This window comes from Aquarana catesbeiana, linkage group LG04 (assembly GCF_042186555.1).
Source record: "Aquarana catesbeiana isolate 2022-GZ linkage group LG04, ASM4218655v1, whole genome shotgun sequence".
Classification (NCBI taxonomy): Eukaryota; Metazoa; Chordata; class Amphibia; order Anura; family Ranidae; genus Aquarana; species Aquarana catesbeiana.
In genome coordinates, this window is record NC_133327.1 from 604,770,423 (window position 1) to 604,791,294 (window position 20,872).

At 42.0% G+C, this 20,872-nt stretch overlaps 1 long non-coding RNA gene across 1 annotated transcript in view; it reads right to left on the reverse strand.

Moving 5' to 3' along the window:
• Positions 1-20,872, reverse strand: part of LOC141140762 (uncharacterized) — a 68,377-nt gene that overhangs the window by 21,140 nt on the left and 26,365 nt on the right. Inside the window, exon 2 of the long non-coding RNA XR_012243995.1 lies at positions 15,496-15,592. This is a non-coding gene — a long non-coding RNA (uncharacterized lncRNA). The remainder of the gene's footprint in view (positions 1-15,495; positions 15,593-20,872) is intronic.

Sequence of the window (20,872 nt, forward strand, 5' to 3'; positions counted from 1 at the left end):
AACAACTTATATGCGGTTGACCTAGCACCGCTAGGTAAGGGGCCATTACCTACACTAGTGCATGCTGCATGAAGAGGATATAGAGTGTCTGATCTGCATAGCAACACCCCACTGTCATTCGATTATTGTGTTTGAGCACTGGTTTTGAACACCATTCATTCATTTTTTTTGGACACTTGAATTACTAATTTACTTTTGACACTAACAAATAGAGTGGGTTTAACTACTCACGTTAACCATCCACACAATACTTGCACTGTCGCACTGGTCGCAACACGAGGATCAGGCGACCATATCTCCTTTCTTGTTTGTTTCACTTGATGTTTGTTTGTTTCACTTGATATATGATTTGTTTATTGTATTGCCCCATTTTTGCACTTTAGTATATGTACAAGTTTGATTTTCTTATTTAAGACACAAGAGCACGAGCACTTTGGATATATTGTACTGTAATATTTTAACACATGCAGTAATTGGGTTTTTATCTATATATATATTTTTTCACTTTGTGATCAACATATGCATCAGTGTTTATATTTATATCCCTTGCTGGATCAACACATCTACTTTTGAGTCATTATATCTACGCATAATCTCAACTCAAATCCATGCGATTTTTTACGATCGTTTTATGTTTATGATTATTTAAAACTTCGTGACCTAGGAATATTAGGAATTATCATTAACACCTATAAGCTAAGACCCCTTTGGATAGCGCGGCACCCCCCCCCCCCCCCCCTCTCTTTATACCATTAGATTTGGGTTTGTGTCTGAGCCCTTGTTTTCGGTGCATGCAGCTGCCCAGTGATAGAGGTTGCATACAGGTTCATAAGTCGATTACGACTATATAACATTTTTTCCAATCTGGTAGCGCAGGAATAACCCCCGTTTTTACTTTAAAAAATACTTGTTTTCACCTTTTTACCACTGCTTATTGTATCTCAGTGCTACTAATCTTTCACAGCCTCCTTGCAGCCACTTCCTATTGTATATGCACTCCAGCATTTGCTGCAAGGCATGATAGTTGACCATGTCTATGTAATGTGTGGTAAAACTTGAAAATGAGTAAACTCAATTTGAAGCCCATGTACCAGGGTTATGGCTTACAGTAGGTACACAAGTGTGAGAAAGGGACAGAAGGTTATCAGCCTATAACAGGAAGGGCTTTTTTAATGACTAAGTCCTGCTTGGGCATATGACTTTCCTCTAGTGTTTAATACCATGCTAGAAGTTACTGTTCTTTGTTTTCCTCCTTACTGAATAAGTTTGCAAGGATCTTTTGTCTATGTAGGATAAATGAAGAGTTAATGTACTTAGTAAGCATATACGGTATTATGAACTGGCATTTTATATGCAGGGCAAGATCTTGATTTTGATATATTAATGAAATATAAATTCTAAGTACTAAAACGGTCATTCTTAAAGGTCAGGAAATGCTTTCCTGCAAATACAGATTTTATTTGACTTAACAGCAAAAATGTGTAAAAAAATATATCTTAAGAGCAAGCATGGGGAAATACTGTATATAAACCACTGTTTAGTATTTCTTCGAAAACCATTAAGTATTATATATTTTTTTAATTTAGCAAGCATAAATACCAAAAATTTGCCTTATAATAAGTTAACTCAACTTAGAATTTTTCTTTTAATAGGAGGGCCTGACCCGAAAAATGATGGGTAGAGCGAGTACTTACAAGGACTTAGACGAGAGAGACAGCCCAAGGTAAGAATCAGGGGTAAATTCAATATTTTTTTTTTGCCTGATAATACATTTTTGCCTGATAACTTATGCAGTCTTTAACTAAGAAATAGTAAATTCACTAAAAAACATGATTTTTTTAACGCATGCATAGAATTTTTTTGTTGCAGTATTACTACCTCTACTAAATATGACAGCTCCAGCTTGGGGTTACTGGTTGTCAGGGAGTCAGCACAACTTTAAGGTGGACCCCATGCAAGAAAAAAAATGGAGTTGAGGCCCCCCAAATTCTATACCAGTCTCTTTGGGCCTGGTATGGGTTTTAGGGGAAATCCTCCTTGCTAATTGGCTGCTTTGCATATGATACAAACACTGTAGTCCTTAGCAACAACACATTAACTTCCAGTGGGCAATACTTAGACTCATGTCTTGCATCTTCCTCTAGCTCAGTCTCATTGCTGTTTTCAAAGACCTGTCCTTTAGATAAGCTGAGCATGCACACCTTTGAGAGCCTTCAGACCAGGCAATTAACAGTTAATGGTAACTACTGAAAAAAGGGAAACATACAGGGACAGTTTATGTAAAACAGCTTCTCACACACATTCATGTATAGAGGTGTTCTAGTTCTCATAAGGTAATCATACCTGAATAGCAGAAGATAGTCTATAGTCCTTAAGAGGCAAGTGTCCCTCAAGTAATCCACAAGAGGTAGTACCGGTCCCTTATGCCCTGTACACACGATCGGACATTGATCGGACATTCCAACAACAAAATCCATGGATTTTTTCCCATGGATGTTGGCTCAAACTTGTCTTGCATACACACGGTCGCACAAAGTTGCAGAAAATCCAATAGTTCTGAACGCGGTGATGTAAAACACGTACGTCGGGACTATAAACGGGGCAGTAGCCAATAGCTTTTGTCTCTTAATTTATTCTGAGCATGCGTGGCACTTTGTGCGTCGGATTTGTGTACACACGATCGGAATTTAACCACTCGGATTTTGTTGTCGGAAAATTTTATAGCCTGCTCTCAAACTTTGTGTGTCAGAAATTCCGATGGGAAAAGTCCGATGGAGCCCACACACTATCGGAATTTCGGACAACACAATCCGATCGCACTTTTTCTGTCGGAAAATCCGACCGTGTGTACAGAGCGTTAGAGTCCATGTTAGGCAGAAAGTCCATAAGTCCATAGACAATAAGTCTACAAGCACTTAAGATACCCTAGTATCTTAAGTGCTTGTAGATCTTTGTGAGATCTGGATGCTGATCTACTGAGCAGGCTACAGCACACAGCTGCTGTAGTGTAAACAAACATAGTGTGAGGCTGTGCAGGGAGCATAGACACAGGGCAGTGACATTGAGAGGAGCATGAATAAAGTGGTTCTTCAGTCTCCTGTGTAAAAACTTAAAGTCAGCAGCTAAAAAACTGTAGCTGCTGACTTTTAAAAAATGGCCACTCACCTGTCTAGGGATCCAACGCCATGCTTACTCAACCCAGTTTCTTCACTGTTTTTCAGTCCTCTCGCCGGCATCATAACTGCGGGCAGCCAACTGTGATTTACTTAAGGCCCCACAGCCAGCTACCTATTGCGCAGGTACGAGCCATGCTGCACCTTGTGAATGGTTCTGCAGTCTCTTGGGACCTGTGACATTTCCCAAGAGACTGCAGGGAGAGGAGGAGGGAGGCGAACATCTGCTCCAATCGCCTACATGGTAAGAGCGGAAGTGGGAGCAGGTTCCTGTCAAAGCCAGATACCCTCTCCTCCCCCCCAATAAAATATGCCTATGCTGAAAGAGGAGGTTGGGGGATGAGGAGGAACAGTGGAACTTCCCTTTTTGGGGGAAGTTACGCTTTAATGCCCCGTATACACGATCAGACATTGATTGGACATTCCGACAACAAAATCCATGGATTTTTTCCAACGGATGTTGGCTCAAACTTGTTTTGCGTACACATGGTCGCACAAAGTTGTCGGAATTTCCGATTGCTAAGAACGCGGTCACGTCAACCACGTACGACGAGACTAGAAAAGGCCAGTTCAGAACCAAGCGCGGCACCCTTTGGGCTCCTTTTGCTAATCTCGTGTTAGTAAAAGTTTGGTGAGAGACGATTCGTGCTTTTTCAGACTCGTGGTTTTCAGATCGTTTTCTGCTGTTCAGTTTGTGCTTGTGGGTTTGTATCTGCTCTTCAGTGCGTGCAGCAAGCTACGCATGACTCAGTCATTGTGTTCTTGTTCGTCCGTTACTGTTTTTCAGGTGGCTCTTTCCAGGCCTTGCTGTTCTTCAGTGCGTTCTGTTACTTCGTTCTGAGCAGCCGACCGTTTTCTAGCCATGTTGCGTATACATACTCCTCGTAGAGTTCGTGCTGTGCGGGGGCTTGGTGTTGGGGTCCTGACCTTGACACAAGCCCAGTCCATGAACAGGGTGGGGAGGAGTTCATGGACCAAGAATTGGTTGCTTCAGCGGGACCAGTTCAGTCACATGCCTTTGCTCAGAGAGATCCGTGAGAATAATCCTGATGATTTCAGGAACTTTCTCAGGATGACGGACCCCGTATTTCACCGTTTGTTGGCTTTGCTGACCCCCTATATCAGCAGGCAGGATACCTGCATGAGGCAAGCCAACGCTCCGGAGCAGAGGCTCGTCGCCACCCTGCGGTACTTGGCGACGGGGAGAAGCCTGCAGGACTTGAAGTTCTCGACAGGCATCTCCCCCCAGGCTCTGGGGATCATTATTCCAGAGACCTGTTCTGCCATCATACAGGTCCTGCAGAAGGAGTATATTAAGGTAAGATTTTTATCCTTTAATATCACATTTTATTGTATTTAATGTTTGATAATATATTGTATTTCTTTCCTCATTCCCTAATTACCATGATTGGAATATGCTGTGAATGTCCCCTTTGTCCTCATTCATGCTGGATTTTTATGTAATTATTTTTTTGTCCTTCATACATATTTGCCTTCACTTACCTCCCCAGCATGCTCTCCTGGCCCTATATTCACCTCATGTAGTCACTTAACAATGTATTTTGTCAGGTCCATAGTAGTGTTTTACCCTAAACACTCCCTAAAATGTTTTTAAATGTGATTTGTGCTTTAAATTCAGGCAGAGTGCCAGAGGCTTTTTTGGGGTCCCCCAAATCATTTGGAACCCTCCCTCCCCCCAACTGCTAAGTCAGCTGATAACAATTCTCTATCTATCCTCAATCATCTATCTGCTGACTTTGCCAAGCCCATACACACTATACCCATTTCTTTAGTGGTCAGATTTATGGATAAATTCCCCAAAGCATGTAGTGCAAGGGCCTGCTTGAATACTTTCAAATGGTACTGTTTAAAGTTTTTGTATACTATTATTATCTTGATAGATAATAGCAGATTTTCCAAATGTGCTCAAATGCGTACAATGTGTATTTATATCTTTGTATTATGACACTTCTTACCTGTCCAGTGGGCTGCCAATAGTGTAATTAAGGAGGGGCTGGCCAAAGTAATACCAATTATTTAGGAATTCATCTCTCAATTAGGTGGAGAGGGTTACCTGTCCAAGAGCTCCCCCCCCCCCTATAATGTTAGAAATGGCCCATGAGGGGGGGGATATAATAGGTGTACCTTATACTTTGGTCTTTAAAAACTCCCTCCAAAAAATGTTATCTTGATGTTGGCCAAGAATGTTTGTGTGTAATCTGCTTTCCCTGTTTATGTGCAAAATTACTAATTTATTTTTTTGTTTTGACTCCACAGTTTCCTTCCACGCCACAGGAATGGCAGACTGTGGCCTCCCACTTTGCCCAGCAGTGGGACTTTCCTAACTGTGGAGGGGCAATTGATGGGAAACACGTCCACATTGTCCCACCACCCAACTCGGGGTCATACTATTACAACTACAAGGGGTTCAATAGTATTGTGATGTTGGCGGTGGTGTCGGCTACTTATGAGTTCCTGTATGTGGACGTGGGGAAGAATGGCCGGATGTCCGATGGTGGAGTCATCACCCAGACTGAGTTCTACAGGCGTCTCCAGAATGGCAGCTTGGACTTTCCACCTCCAGAAGACAATGTGGAAGGACTCCCATTCGTCTTCATTGCGGATGAAGCATTTGCGCTGGGGGACCATCTTATGCGGCCATTCCTGATGAGGACCCTCACCCCGGACCAGAGGGTTTTTAATTACCGGCTGGCCAGAGCCAGAAGATTGGTGGAGAACACGTTTGGAATCATGGCCAGCCGGTTCCGCCTATTTCTTACACCCATACATATGGCGGAGTACAAACTGAATAACATTATCCTGGCGTGCTGTGTTCTACACAACTTTTTACGGCAACATTCTGCCAACTATGCTGGCTCAGTTGGGCCTGAGGCCGGAATTCAAAATGAACCAACCTTGACGGCGCTTGAAAGTGGCCGTCCTGGCTTGCCCCCCCTGAATGCCCGTGATGTCCGGCTAAGATACCTTGAATTCTTTGCGGGTAGGGGAGCTATCACTATGCCAGAAAATGTTTAAAACCTTTTTCAAATAAAAAAAAAAAAAAATCAAATCTTTGGTGACATTTACTGCTTGTGTTTGTTTTAGCTGACCCTGAGAGAAATGTGGTGAGTCCTGAAAATGGCGTGATTGTGTAACATTACAAAGCATTGTTGGGTGTTATTTACTAAAGGCAAAGACACTTTGCACTACGAGTGCACTTGAAACTGCACTTGTAGTGCAAAGTGGATTTGCCCTTAGGAAATAACATCCATTGTCACAGAAAACAGCAATTAGAGCACCACAAAAGTGTTGTAGCGTTGAGACAATAATCCACACATTCTTGATTAACAATCTTTTTAATACCAGCACAATCACATGTGCATTTAGAAAAGGTTTTTAAAACAAACCAACATGTTTGTTGTATAACAATTTTTGGGGTCACATTAGAAAAAGTAGAAATGTCCATTTAAGATAAAACCAACAAGAAAGACACAAATCTTGAACTTACAAAGTTCACATTTGGTAGAACTTAAAGGCAATATCAGACATGAGTATTTACAAACTGTGTTTGATATTGCAGGAAAAGCAAAATTTTGAAGATGCAAACAAATAGCCGAATGTCAACATGTGCTAGCTGCCATCATGGGTGATCAAGGGACGTGTTTTGGGGGTGCAACCCCTTCATCTCAGCTACTTTATTATTGAGGAAGGGGTTGCACCCCCAAAACGCGTCCATTGATCTCCCGTGATGGCAGTTAGCACATGTTGACACACTGTGTGCATCTTCAAAATTTGGCTTTTCTCCAATTTGTCAAAAAATGTAAAAAAATTGTAGCACACCAAAAAACAAAGGGATTTGGAGGAGTTTTAAACTCTCCCTAAAACATCAATGATGTTCTTATTTTTTTGAAGAACATCATTGATGTTTTTCTTGATGTTTTCCAAGTCCCTATTACACCCCATGATCTCCCCGATCAGAATCTGTGCACTTTCCGAGGTGAAAGTATCTGGATCCACAACATCACGATCACCTAAAAAGATAGAAACATGTATTATAAATATGCCGGCATCCATCTCTTACCTGAGCCTGTGGTCGCAGACACTCACCTGTTGTGGTGCCATCTTCCTCCTCCTCCTCATGTTGTCTTTGGTGGGTCTCCACTTCTTCATGAGGTGGGGGGTCTCTGGTCTCCTCGGATGAGGGATGTCCTCCGAGTCTTTTCTCCCCTATGTAAAAAAAAAATGGTATACTTAGCACACAGATATTTGATGGCAGAACTATAAATATCAAACATTGTTTGGAAATGGGGTACAATTTTTTTGTGGGCAGAGTTTCAAGATGTAGCATTTTTCTTGTCCTTTGTCAAGCTTGAATACTTTACCTGTCTTGTACAAGCTTCACAGATGGAGACACCCCTATAGTATACACTGGAGCACCTGTATGGGCCCCCTAATAAAAAGGGTGTTCTTGTGTCCCACACTAGTGCTCCAGTGTCCAGATGTGAAAACTGCTGCTGAGTGTCCTCTCCTTACACAGAATCTAGTTTGCATTTCATTCCAGTTACAAACCCATCTACACAACCAAATTAGTTTCAGACAAGTAGGCCCTAAAAAATGTGGCTAAATGCATATGGCCAAAACCATGGTGTTTTCTAGGCCGAACGAACAATGTTTGATACGAACGAATAATGTGCCCATGAACATGAAAGTTGCCATTTTAAACAGGACAACAGTTAAGAAAAGCACAAGGAGCAGCACGAACGTAATAAAAATAAAGAATAGGAACACAGCACAACTACTTACTTTTTTGCAGCACTCTCCGGATCTTTCTGTACTGCTCATGCTCTCTTAATTTGAGGTCCGACCACCGCTTCCTGAGCTGATCTTTCGATCGCCGTACTCCGAAATTCCGGTGCAGACTCTTGACCACTTTCGCCATTATCTTGGCCTTTCTGACATTGGGGTTGGGGTAAGGTCCATACTTCCCATCATAGTCGGCCTTCTTCAGGATATTGACCATCTCTAACATCTCCCAAAAGGACATATTTGAGGCCTTAAATCTTCTCCTTCTGGATCCAGATGTTTCTGGCTCCAGGCTTTCCTCCTCCTCCTCCTCGTTGCTGTAATTAGCACGCACCTGCTGTGTCTCCGCCATGTGCTCTTCCCCCACTGCGCCGAATGAAAAGGGGCAGGGAATAGACTAGAAAGAACGTCAGGGGCGGGCGGAGTTACACGCATGCGCAGTGTGTATAAAGCGTAACACGCGTGCGTAGTACGTACGATCTGTGAGCGGAGGAAGGAGCCGATTGTGATAACGACGGTAAGATCTAAACTTGGGCCTATACTGCTTCTACATTGAGGCCTATATTGTAACAAGATTAGGAGAGTTTTGCCTGACATTAGGGTTTGTCTCGTGTTGTGTCTTGCAGATAAAATGGATGGCTTCAATGACCACCAACTTCCTCCCCCTGTTCATAGACAAATACAGGGAGCTGCCCTGTCTGTGGCAGGTGAAACACCCACATTATAATCATAAACAAAAGAGGCAGGCAGCGCTGGAGAAACTGCTGGAGTTGGTGACTCTAGTGGTCCCCACGGCAACCATCCCCTATTTAAAAGCCAAAATTGGTGGCCTGAGGAGCACTTATCTTAGGGAGCGCAAGAAGGTCACGGATTCCCAGAGATCCGGAGCTCCAGCAGATGACATTTATGTCCCCAGGCTGTGATACTATGAGAGACTGCAATTTCTGTCAGACCACACTGGAGTCAGTCACTGGAGTCAGGGAATCCCTCTCCACTCTTCCTTCCACTCTTCCTTTCACCCCAGCTGAGGCTTCCGATGTCCAACCTGGGACTTCCAGCCAGGAAGAAGTGGAGGAGCACAGATGGAGTCAGGTATAGCATTTTTCTCTAGATTTCTGGTCAATAAAGAAATTATGTTTACTAGATGTTATTATTGATCACTAATTGCTGATTTGAGAAAGTGTTTTACATATCAATAGACAGTAGTTTTGAAAAATACTTGGGACAAGACTGAAAAATGCTGGGCTCAGGATGATAGTCTGTTATATTTGTTAACATTCAATTTGCAACAATCATGAGGTGAAACTTGTGTGTGATCGATGAATAAAAAACTAAAACGATGTCCCTTTTTCATACACAGGAAGACCTCAGCCAGGACGAGGCTGTGGAATGTGGCAGCCAGGAGGAGGCTTTGGAATGTGGCAGCCAGGAGGAGGCTGTGGAATGTGGCAGCCAGGAGGAGGCGGGGCTAAGTGGCAGCCAGGAGAAGCCTGGGCCCAGTCAGAGCCTGACCGAATTGCAGGTTCCTCCCCTACGCCTTCCATACAAAAGACCGAGGAAGGGGAGTCACGTTCAGGATTCAGCACTCAGGCTCATTTAGGAGGCTTCTGCATCCCTCAGAGCCACCCCCACTCCTGAAGAGGCCTTTGCTTGCATGGCTGCCACCAAACTGCAGGGCATGCAGGAGGGTCAACGCAAGCTGTGTGAGGACCTTCTGTATAAAGTCCTAACTAAGGGGGTGAGTGGCTAAATCACACCCAATACCCACCTGAGTGAGTTGGCCCATCCCCCTCCTCCTCCTCCTCCTGCTGCCACATCTCCAACACCAGAGCCACAGCATGGAAGGAAGTGTGGAAGGAAGACCAGAGAATCAGAGAGTGATGGCCTGGGTTCAGTCTGGTCTGGCCAAAGATGCAGTCTCTTGTATGACCACAGCCTGGGGACACAGATGTCATCTGCTGCTTTCCGGATCTCTGGGACTTCTGGACCAGACTGCACTCCCTTAGATATGGAATCCTCAGGCCACCAATTTTGCCTGGAAATAATTGATGTGTGCCCTGGGGGTCAAAGGCTTCGCCAATTTCTGCTGTTTCTCCAGCGTTGCCTCCCTCTTTGTTTGGTTGTGAGCCCTTAATAAAGGGATTTTTTGTTTCAATTATACTTGCCTATGTGTGTTTTCCTTCAAAAAGGACAGTTTGTTTGTGAGGAGGCAGGTACATTTCGAATATACAATGTGAAATTAACAAGAGACACCAACAGCAAACAATCTCCTTGAGATTAAATAATACAAGATAATAATGGTGTTGTGGTAACTTGACACACAAAACACACACAAAAATATTATGGAGTAAAACACAAAAAAACACAAAATAAAAACAGCCTTGAAAAAAATACAAACCCCCCCAAAAAAATAAAAACAGTCTTGAAAAAAATACAAAACAAAAATAAAACATCAAAATAGAAATTTGGTCAGATGTGACAAATCAAAATATATTGAGGGAATCCCGATAAATAATAAAGAAATACGTTTGTGAGAAGTCTGTGTGAATATGAGCAGCAAAACTACTTCATTCTTACCACATTATAAAGATGAACAGAGTGCGCTGTATTAAACTATTTAAAACATTGCAGCGTGACGAAAGTGCTGTATCCATTCCGAACGCTAATTTTACCAGACCAAGCTGTTCCGTCTCGGAATTTCTTCTGAGTATGCGTGGCACTTTGTGCGTCAGAACTGGCGACACACGGTCGGAATTGACGCGATCGGATTTTGTTTTCGGAAAATTTTATAGCCTGCTCTCATACTTTGTGTGACGGAAAATCCGATGGAAAAAGTCAGATGGAGCCCACACTCGGTCGGAATGTCCGACAACACGCTCCGATCACACATTTTTTCCGTTGGAAAATCCGACCGTGTGTACAGGGCATAAGGGGTGCCAGAGCAATCTGACACTCCTGGAAGTGTCGATTTCCACCTCAGTGGCACGGCAGCTGTAACAGAGAAAAAAACTCTGTCAGCACAGGGTCACTTGTAGTCAAAACCATACTTGCTAAAAGATGTGGCGTTATACTTAACTTTGTGGTGGCCCGTGTCCTGAAACAAGCTCCCCAGTCGCTGCAACTATTCCACACTTGGAATGCTGCACCCCACTGTAAGCTGTAGTTCCTCTTGATAGCTCATACATCACTGCAGGGGGTACAAGTTGGTGGGAGAAAACACTAAGTGCAGTGAGTTAAATAGATATTTGACCAACCTCATTGGTTGAATACGTGCAGTGATCGGGGAGCAGTGAACCAGCAATGTTTCAAGACACCGGCTTCTGGAAAAGTAAGCCCTCTTCTTATAGCAGATATCATTTTGGCTACTATTGACCCTGTGCTGACAGGGTTGCTTTAACCTACATTGGTAAAGAGGTTTAAATACAGTAATTAGTTAACAAGCTTTTTTAGATCCTATAGTAAGTATGGCACAAATGGCAGAATTTCTCCCATCCTTTTGACTTGGAAAATGTTCATCTATAATGACAGATGAACATCAACAGAAACTATATTGGCTTTCTGCAGAGTCTGGAAAAGTGCCATTCTTTTTTCCCTTATGAAATTAGATATTACATTTGCCCATGTGTAAATGTTTCATGCGGCAATTTTTCTTCTTTGTTTGTAATAATCTAGTATAATAAAATTATACTGATATATTCATAGTGCTGTAGATTCAGCATATTCTAGCAAGAAAACGACATCATAAATTTTTAACAAAAGGAAAAAATAAGATGCATGTTTACATAAAATTATTGTTTAAAACCTTAGTATAGTTAAAATAATAATAAAAAAAAAAAAAACAGCACAAAGGACAGCACTTGCATTTTATGAGAAGAGTCCCTAAAAAAATCAGCACAAAGGACAGTGCTTACATTCAACAGACATGTGCACACTAAAATATTTTGTTTCATAATTTCGGTTTTATCCGAAAAATAAATTTATTTAGTTACTCCTGAAATTAATTTTTATTTATTTTCTTTTGTTAAAAAATGCATTTGTACAAAAAGCCGAATTAATTAAGTTTGAATCTGTCAATTGAAGGCTTATGGTGTCTGTCGGATGTTCTAAGAAGATTTGACGAAGCAGCTAAACTGTACGACGACGCAATCGTACATTTCCAGTCGAATGCTCCAGCCACAAGCTATAGTAGAATTCTAATGTTATTTGACTAGTAATTGTTACAAGTATTACTAGTCAAACAACATTAGAATTCTTCTATAGCCTATGGGCGGAGCATTTGACCGTGAATGTCCGCTCGCGGCGATCGTATGTTTTTAGCTGCTTCGTCAAATCTTTAGCTCTCTATAATGTCAAATCTTTTCTCTCTATGTCGAATAATCTTGGACTAATAGAGTTAGGTTAGGCACATTCAACCACAGGTTCGATAAACGCAGATCGCTATTGTTACCATCATGTCGAATCTTCTATGTGACGTGGAACATTTCTCTTTACGCTACGTGTAATCCATGTCCCCTGCGCTAATAAAGCGCCCTTTCAGCCTCTTTGTATAATGCATATGTGTACACCTGTATCTTCCCAAGTAACACAGACATACCCATCGTCATCACATCCTTAGCTCTACAGGAAGACTTGTTGCTGGAGCACCTGTGTTTTGTTTATTCATAGTACTTAACAATAGAGCTCGGTAGCTTCACAGTCGGCCAATCAAGTACAGGCATTCCTTCAAACAGGAGGAGTTATACAAATCTCAACCAATGAACAAAGACTAGGGGAGTTTATGAGCGTGTCTGGGCAGGGGCAGCGTGTATAATTTCCCACCCCCTGTACCTGTAAGTCATGCTCTCCAGTAAGATAAAGGAAGCCACGTGACTGGCCTTGAAATCATGGACACTGTCCCCGACCATAACGAACACAAACACTGCCTTTTTTCCCATTGGCATGAATACTTATTCTGTATTGTTCAGAGAACAACGCATAACGATTATTTACCATTCCTGCTGATGGGAGATTATCTGTAAGGACACACCATAGCCCCTCCACGTGCTGATCAGACACACAGAGCGTCACGAGCGTACATCCCCCCCCCATAACCGATAATGTCTTTGCAGAGTGAACTCATCCCCCCCAGACGATCGTCTGTGCATTGCACAGGGGCCCTTCGCTGGCGGACATATCCCCACTCTGCAAACACTTCTATGCAGGGTCTCAACTCTTCAGTTCACTCTTTTAGAGCAGGCTAACACTGGGAGACACTGTGGCAATACATATTAAACACTTGACCACTGGGCACTTAAACCCCCTTAATACCCAGACCAATTTTCAGCTTTTGGTGCTCTCACATTTTGAATGATAATTACTCAGTCATGCAACACTGTATCTATATGAAGTTTTTGTCCTTTTTTTCACACAAATAGAGCTTTCTTTTGGTGGTATTTAATCACCGCTGGATTCTTTATTTTTTGCGTTAAAAAAGACCGAAAAATCTGTAACAAAATGCATTTTTCTTCGTTTCTGTTATAAAATTTTGCAAATGAGTAATTTTTCTTCATATATTTTGGCCAAAATTTATACTGCTACACAACTTTGGTAAAAATAACCCAAATCAGTGGATATTTATTTGGTCTTTGTGAAAGTTATAGAGTCCAAAAGCTATGGTGCCAATATCTGAAAATTTATCACATCGGAAGTACTGACGACCTATCTAATTTCATGTGACCCTAACATGCCAGAAAAGTACAAATACCCCCCAAATGACCCCTTTTTGGAAAGAAGACATTCCAAGGTATTTAGAAAGATGCATGGTGAGTTTTTTGAAGTTGTAATTTTTTCCCACAATTCTTTGCAAAATCAAGTTTTTTTTTTTCTTTTTTTTTTTTTCGCAAAATTGTCATATTATCATGTTATTTCTCACACATCGCATATGCATACCACAAATTACACCCCAAAACACATTCTGCTATTACTCCCAAGTATACCACATGTGTGAGACTTTTACACAGCGTGGCCACATACAGAGGCCCAACATGCACGGAGCACCTTCAGGCGTTCTGGAGCACCCAGGACAATTCTGACATTTCTCTCCTACATGTAAAAATCATCATTTATTTGCTAGAAAATTACATATAACCCCAAAACATTATATATTTTTTTATCAAAGACCCTAGAGAATACAATGGCAGTTGTTGCAACTTTTTATCTCTCACGGTATTTGCGCAGCAATTTTTCGACCGCGTTTTTTGGGGAAAAAAAACAGTTTTGTGCTTTAAAAAAAACCAAAACAGTAAAGTTAGCTCAATGTTTTTCTATAATGTGAAAGATGAAGTTACGCCGAGTAAATAGATACCCAACATGTCACCTTTCAAAATTGCACACGCTTGTGGAATGGTGCCAAACGTCATTACTTAAAAATCCCCATAGGCGACGTTTTAAAAGTTTTTACTGGTTTCATGTTTTGAGTTACAGAGGAGGTCTAGGGCCAAAATCATTGCTCTCGCTCTACCGATCTCAGCAGTACCTCACACGTGGTTTGAACACCGTTTTCATATGTGGGCGGGACTTAAGTATGCGTTCGCTTCTGCATGCGAGCACAAGGGGACAGGGGCGCTTTAAATTTTTTATTTTTTTATTGTTCATTTTACTTTATTTATTTTAGTTTGATGCTTTTTTCCAAAAAAACAGTTTTTGATCACTTTTATTCCTATTACAAGGAATGTAAACATCCTTGTAATAGGAATATGGCAGGCCCCCTTCAGTAGTGCTACAGGATTTTTTCAGAAGGATGGTGTTTTTAGGTTTAGTGATTATTTTGTAACTATCTATAATGCATATAGAACAGATAGAAATTCCTGATAGTTTAGTTCTCTTATGGAATAACCAGTGCTCCATACATATCATAACAAATCCATCACGACAGTGTCCGTTAATGAACTAGGTCACCGAAAGTTGATATATTACAGTATATGGACCCTGCTTAATCCAGTTTCTTGCACTGTGCAATGCATGTGGCGGAGCACCTCTTTCATTTTTCATTTAATGAAATGACAGCAGTTTGCTATAAAAGTTCAGGACGGCTCGAGTTTATTAGTGTCCTCCATTTCTGCCTTGGAGGAAGAAGCCAATTATATTGTTTCTCAGTATTAGTCTTTAATGAGCATTAAAAAAAAAATAGTTACAAGGCAAACACACATTCAGACATTTTCTGTTTTAATTATAATTAATAGGTTCCCTTTAGAACAGATTTGTCAGATAATATTCAGTTAGGCATGCAAGATATTAGCTCAAAATTATTTTAGCTGATCTGAGCTACAAATAAATGAACTTGGTTCATAACTGATAAATGTTCTATCTGTGGTTTGTAAAGGGTATAGAAATCAGGAGATGGTTGCTTTCCTATTATCTTGTTCAGTTAATACCTAAAATATTATGTCCACTACTGCTTACTAAATGTAAAAATGTCATAGGAGTTTGGGAGAGGGTTCAGAAACAGGCAACTAAATTAGGAATGCAAAATCTTACTTACAGTTAATGAATAGGAATATTGCGTAGGTTGAGCTTGTATAAAAGACATCTCAGAGACTAACTAATTAGCATGTTCATCTATATCCAAGGCTTGTATGCTGAAATGACAAATTCATTTTTTCTCATTAACAGTGAATGTGAAGTTTACATAGGTACATTACAAAAGAAAACTGTTACACATTTTCCCTTGGATTCTGAAATTTTAACCACTTCATTCACCTCCGGAACATTTACCCCCCCCCCTCGCCTTCATGGCCAGGCCATTTTTTGCAATATGACATATGACACTGTGTTGCTTTAACTGACAATTGCGCAGTCATGCAACACTGTACACACATTTTTTTCCCCACAAATAGAGCTTTCTTTTGTGGTATTTGATCACCACTACGTTTTTCTATTTTTGCGCTATAAACGAAAAAAGACAATTTTGAAAAAAAAAAAATTTTTTTACTTTCTTGATAAATTAAGGCCAATATGTATTCTGCTACACGTTTTTGGTAAAAAAAAATCCTATTAAGCGTATATTGATTGGTTTGTGCAAAAGTTATGGTGTCTACAAACTATGGGATATATACTGGAATTTTTATTCATTTATTTTTTTACTAGTAAAGGCAGCGATCAGCGACTTATAGCGGGACTGCGATATTGCGGCAGACAAATCTGACACTAATGCCGTGTACACACGACCGGACTTTTCGACATCAAAGGTCCACGGAACAAATCCGCTGGACAATTTGATCGTGTGTGGGCTTCAGCGGACCTTTGCTGTTGAAAAATCAGACGGACTTTAGAAATAGAACATGTTTCAAATCTTTCCGATGGACGAACAACAACGCAAGGGCAGCTATTGGCTACTGGCTATGAACTTCCTTATTCTAGTCCGGTCGTACGTCATCACGTTCGAATCAGTTGGACTTTGGTGTGATCGTGTGTTGGCAAGTCCGTTGCGTCGGAACTCTGTCGAAAGTCCGTCAAAAAGTCTGTCGGAGTTCAGTCCGTCGAAAGTCCGCTCGTGTGTACACGCCATTACTGACACTTTTGACACTTTTTTGGGAACCAGTGACACTAATACAGTGATCAGTGCTAAGAATATGCACTATCCCTGTACTAATGACACTGGCTGGTAAGGCGTTAAACATCTAGGGTGATCAAAGGGTTAAATGTGTGCCTAGCCAGTGTTTATGGGGGAACAGCGTGGTGCTTTTACTAAGGGAAATAATGGATTTTATTCTCTGTTTTGTGGGGAAAGAAAATTCATTACTTCCCCACTGACAGGACAGAGCTCTGTCTTGTTTACATAGGCATAGCCCTGTCCTGTGTGTGTTCCTGATAATAGGTGGGTGGCGGCGGTAATGTATTGGCCGACACCCGCTGATCAGCATCTGTTGTGTAAAATCACAGCAGAGCCCAGTCACCGGTGGTGCACGCCCCCTACCTGGAAGTCCCGGATCATGTACTAGGTACGTGATCTGGAGCAGGAGTGCTGCCTTGCTGCCATATATGTAAGTTATATGGATGGCAATCAGTTAAAGAAGAATTACAGATAGGGATATTTTGACATAGTTACATTAGTCCAGCTTGGATCAATATAGCTGTGCATGCACCATACCTGTTGGAACCCTCTAGAGCCTGGAAATTGTTGTAGTAAACACCGCTACTCCAGGGCAGCTGCTCGGCATTGAACCTGGAAACTAGTGAAGATTGCTGTAGTAGCAGTGTCTACTTCTGTGATTTCCAACTCCCAGATAGATCCCAAATGTATGGTATATGCAAAGTTACACTGGTCCCAACTGAATCAATGTAAACAATGCCATACCTGGAATCTATCATTAAATGAAATATATGGGGTTTGTAAAAAAAAAAAACAAAAAAAAAAAACCCATCTATACTCCCCTCTATGCTGCAGCTTTCCCACGTTGGCTCTAAGCCCGATTTAATGAACAATCACATGACTGCTGATCACTCAGTTTTCGGTCTGCTTGGAGTGCAGAGCAGTGACTATCATTCACTGCTCTCAGCTCTGCTCCTCCAGCACTCATTGGGGCAATGGGTAGTGGGGATGGGTGAAGCTGGCTCCAGCTCTCAGCCGCCTGCCAAGGTGTTTGTCCCAGCACTGGCTGATCCCATCTTCGACATTCATGGGAGGTGTCTTCTCCCTCCCCCACAATATTCACACAAAAATGCATTCTCAAAAAGATTCAAGATATATTATTGAGCTTCTGGGCTCTCCAATCAACCCTGCACCTTAAAATTTCCCTGGACACCCTGTAGGCAGGCGCAGTCTGCTGTCACTGCTGCATGTGGCACTCAACCACAGCAGCAATGCAGAGGGAGAGTAAGTCATGGGGAACAGGGTTTCTCTGTGGTTTCCTGAGTCACTGGGGAAGCGATCCAGTTGGATGCTGGCTGCCCATGTGGCTTTGGTCACCATCCTAAGTGTGGCAGAGTCTATTTAAGACCTTGGCCCCTGGGTTTGGTGCGCTTTATGCAAGTGAGCAATGTAGGCAAAGGTACCCTGTCTGTTAGGGACATTGCTAGTTATAGGGAAAGGATCCTGACAAGGACAAGTAGGGCTGCATTTCTCTGGATGCCTTCCTGTTTGGGTACGAGATGGCCTGGCTGCATTCTGTCCCCTCGCATCAGACACTTTTGATTCGACTGGAACCTGCTTCTTCATGTTATTGGAAACTGTAATGCCGCGTACACACGGTCGGATTTTCTGACGGGAAATGTTCATTGGGAGCTTGTTGTCGGAAATTCCGACCGTATGTAGGCTCCATTGAACATTTTCCGTCGGAATTTCCAACAAACAAAATTTGAGATCTGGATCTCAAATTTTCCGACAACAAAATCTGTTGTTGGAAATTCCGATCGTGTGTACACAATTCCGATGCACAAAATTCCATGCATGCTCGGAATCAAGCAGAAGAGCCGCACTGGCTATTGAACTTCATTTTTGCGTTCTTGACGTTCCGAATTTGCGACAAAATTTGTGTGACCGTGTGTATGTAAGACAAGTTTGAGCCAACATCCATCGTAAAAAAAAACATGGATTTTGTTGTCGGAATGTGCAATCGTGTGTACGCGGCATAAGTGTGCCCAGCTGGGTAGCTGTCCCGGGGTCAATTGTGAACAGTTGCTGCATTACTTCCATACGAGTTTTATATTGCACCTGACTGTGAATTTTTGCAAACACACCATGCTGCACCCCACCTATAGCTCCCAACTGTCCCTGCTTTTAAGGGATTGTTCCTCATTCGGAACAAAGTCCCTCTGTCCTTCTTTCTTCCTCATTTGTCCCTCATTTAGGTCTGATCTATATAGTTGTATGTAAAATTCATTAATTATATATCAACAATATTTTACAATGCTAAACCTTTCATCTAATGACATTCTACTTCAGCATCTGAGCATAAGTGTCTACATAAGGGAAATACTAAAATTAAAAACCATAAAGAAACATATGCCTGTTGGTTAAAGCAGAACTTAACTGTATGTGAGCACCACAAACTGAAAATTCTATTTATTTTATTTTATATATTGAAAGGAAACTCACCCATCCATCCATGTCTCCATGCTTTATTTTCTTGAGAAGTCTCTATTACTTCTGGCTACCTTGAGTAAAGCCAGATGATTCATGTAGCATTTACTTTCATCTATCCTTAGCTCAGACATGCTGGCAGGATGATGTGCTTAGCTGAGAAAGCCCTTCCTCCCCTCTTCCTGATGAAAGAATAAAATGCCCATGAAGACTCCTGGGAAGTATGACATAATTTTGCCCTAGACCAGAAACCAGGAAGCGACTGAAGAAATGTAAAAGGTTTAAAACAAGTAAATATAATATGCCTTCATATATATTAAACCAGGCTTTTAGCATAAGGATTCAAAATAGTTAGGGCTCATTTTAACTTGCTTCGACTTTAAACACATTAAAGCACCTACCACTTCAACATACTTTTTTGATGCTTCAGTGATGGTATGGTGATTCTTTTTTTAAGCTTTAGTGAAGCTTGGCAAATTTCTTGTGTGTGTTGAATTTCTATTTGTTTAAAGGGGCCCAGTAGAACCCCAGCTCATTAGTACCCCTGTTCAGCAGATCCCCAGCTCATTAAGATCCCTGTTCAGCAGATTCCCTGCTCAGTAATACCCCTATCTCTGCTTATGCCCCACTCAGTAGTACCCCCAGCTTTGCCGATCCCCGGTTCAGTAGTAACCCCCAGCTCTGCTGATCCCCACATAGTACTAACCCCCAGCTCTGCTGATCCCCCACTCAGTAGTAACCCCAGCTCTGCTGATCCTTTGGTTTTCTGATCCTCCTCTCTCTCCATTCCCCGTTCACCTCCTACTCTATTGCTTTGATGTTGTGCACCACATGTGACATCTGCTAGTTTCTCCTGCTCCGGTCCTCCAGCTCTGCTAAACCTCTGGATGGAAGAGAGGAAAGATCCCTGGTGCCGCACATCCACGGAGTCCTATGGTGGTATGAGAGAGACAACCTCAGCTTGGGCTCCCACCGGGCCACATCCCCAACGTGTTTCACTCCGCCCCCCGGAGCTTAGTCATGCTAAACCTCTGCCACACAGTTCACTCTCTCCAGTTCCGTTCACCTTCTGTTGTAGCCTTCCCTTGTTGCAAACCACATGTGCCCTCTGCTAGTTGCTCTTCTCCAGTCCGGACCCCATTCACATTCCTGCTGCTCCATGCTGCACACCAGATGTGACATCTGCACCAGACACTTCCAGAATATATTCACATGAACCGGAGGTCACTCTTTGATGACTTTCCGGTTCATTTATTGTTTTCCCAGTGCATCCTAAGATATCTCATACCTGCAATACCTTCCAAACAAAGCAAAGCTAATGCTAAATAAAAGCCCCCTCAAAAGCATCAGGTGCTTTGTCCTAGACCTCTAAGGAGACTTTGAAGATGTATTTGTGGTGGCATTCACAATGCCACAATGCACACATGTGAATACTCAGAGCAATGTGGGTCACTGCATTATCAAAAGTAGTGCAGGTGCATTTGTTTCATGTATTGGGGTGCATTGACAGCCTATTGGGTTGGCTGCCTTACTGATTTAAACAGGCATTAATCCACAGAAAAATCACAGTAATTCCAGACATTCCCAGCAGTACCCATGGGCAGTTAACCTTCCCTGATGAAATGTGTCAACCTGTAAGTATAATTTCTACACTTTCCAGATACTAAGCACACAGGGACATCCCATTGTTTGGTTGGAGTTTGATGATTTTCACCTGCAGAGACCAGTCTTTACACCTTATCAACTAGGGATGAGCCAAACACCCTCCTGTTCGGTTCACAGCAGAACATGCGAACAGGCAAAAAATTTGGCAGAACACACGAACACCGTTAAAGTC